The sequence below is a fragment of the Hevea brasiliensis genome, unplaced genomic scaffold, assembly GCF_030052815.1.
Source record: "Hevea brasiliensis isolate MT/VB/25A 57/8 unplaced genomic scaffold, ASM3005281v1 Scaf53, whole genome shotgun sequence".
Lineage (NCBI taxonomy): Eukaryota > Viridiplantae > Streptophyta > Magnoliopsida > Malpighiales > Euphorbiaceae > Hevea > Hevea brasiliensis.
The window spans coordinates 178,036-180,451 of NW_026615062.1; positions in this window are offsets into that span (position 1 = coordinate 178,036).

The window sequence follows — 2,416 nt, forward strand, 5'->3', positions numbered from 1 at the left end:
TTGGCCATTAACTATTTACATATTTACAACATCTCATGCTTAACAATTATTCTTAAGAAAATCTCTTAAATTAAATGCATCACATGCAAGTATTTAAAATTTCTTAAAATAATTGCCTCAATGGAGGGCTCATGATATAATTACTTTAATTATACCATTTCCAACTTAATCATTTGTTTGGAAGATTTAGTGGTCGGCTTAATTACTATTATGGTCTCACTTTGCACATTTTCCAATTGGCATGCATATATCATATACTTGCATACATTCCCATACATCTCATGCATACATGGATAAAAAAATAATATGATATGATCATGGACTTTCTAAGAGATTCAATTCTGAGCCACCAAGAATTGAATCAGGATATTCCTAGGTGCATTTCATTCATTCATTTTACAAGAGTTGCTGAAGGAGTACATAATCAACACTTGATCTTGATTTCCTCCCACTGGTCCCACCAATGTTCTTGACCTTCTTAATCTTCTTGTAATCCAATTACATTGTAATCCTTGGCATACCAAGGTGAATTTACAAGAATATGGACTTTAAAGTCCTCAAATAAATGAAATTACAACCCAAATTATTACAACATTTATAATACATGCCACTAAAATAAAATTAATTATTTTACAACCCAAAGAAAAATAAAAGAATTAAATCCAATTACATTGGTCTTTTATTATCCATGATCATCCATCATGCATATTAAAATTTAACAATTAAATAAAATATACATACTAAAATTTAAATTGAATATCACATATTCAACCCAAAAAATTCAGATTTGAATCTCATTCAAATAAATTTAAATTTAAAAACTCTTTCCAAATTTAATGCCTTGAAAACATTTTTCAATAATTAATTGTGTGATTAAAATTCCTAATTAAATAATTTAATTAGGTATAAGACTAATTATGGGCCTTAAAATATACAATAATTGGATCATTAGCCCATAAACCATGCGCATAGGTGAAACACACCCTTAGGTTGTGAATCACTTTCATGTCGCCACCTCTTGATGCATCCAAACAGCTTTAGATCATTCAAAATTTGATCAATTCACATAATTAAATCTCATATATAATCTTAATGGCAAATATAGTGGCTCTGATACTAATTGAAGGAGAGGAAGCATGGTAATTGGTTCATTGGAGCATTGAATTTCAAAAATTTTCTTCTAGAGTTACATGCATTATGCCGCATCTCTTATGTGCTTAATTAATTTCAATGCTCAATTGCATATTAAAAAACTTTTAATATGTATTAGGATCTTCATTTGCCATTCAAGATTGTAAATTAACAAATTAATTCAATTAAACCCTAGTTTGAAAGAATAATTTGGGTACTAACCTCTTTGATACACTATGGATGCAATTGGCTTTATGAAGATCCTAGGACCCCAAGTATTGTCCCTCTAGCTTGTCCACACCAAGATCACCAATGGACAGCTCCCAACTTTGCTTCTCAAGCCTTGCAAACCAATTATAATTTGGGGTTTTGCTTTTAAAGAGGTTAGATGTGTATATAGGACTCTAAAAACAATTCCTAGCAATTTTAATTCAAAGGAAATGGATGATTTCTCTTTTAATTATTGAGAAATTGAAAGGAGAGGAAGAGAGCAATGTGCTGCCACAATTGAGAGGCAAGAGAGAGTTGTATGTGTTTCTTCTTTTCTTTCCCTTTTATAATTAGGTCAAATAATCACTTAAACCCTTTGCCACATGTCACCACCACATTGCATCTTATTTTTAACTGACTTAATCACATTAAGCCAAGTGTCAAAGCTAGACTTAATCTTGACTTTGATCACCTTGCGTTATAGGAAGACAAATGGCAAACTTATATGATGCCATGTGTCACCATCTCATGATGCCACATGTCACCATGTGAAATGACCAAATTACTCTTATGTTTTAATTTTGAGTTCTCAACCCAAAATCATTATTTCTCCTCTTCTAATCAATTTATATCAAATATAAATTAATTAATTAATCTCCATTAATTAATTTCTCATAATTAAATTCATATTTAAACACTTTAAATATAAATTTAACTTATACTATACATCCAATAACCTAGATTTGGTTTCAAGCCATGCTAGGGACTTTGCAATCTTATTGCAAAGCAAACCTATTTAATTAATCAATTAAACTCTTTAATTAATCAATTAAATCACATTTAACTTGGTGATTAACTTGTGTATGTGTGTGACTCACTAGGCTCATCATTAGTTGGCAATGAGATATGATATTAACTCTTAATATCATTAGAACTCTTTCTTACCATAAATGATTTCTCTAAATTATTTTAGGCATCTCATAGAACATGGTTGACACCTAGCATGGCATGTCATGGCCACCCAATCAGTAACAAGGAATACCTTAAATGAACCTATAATCAAATGTTACCATGC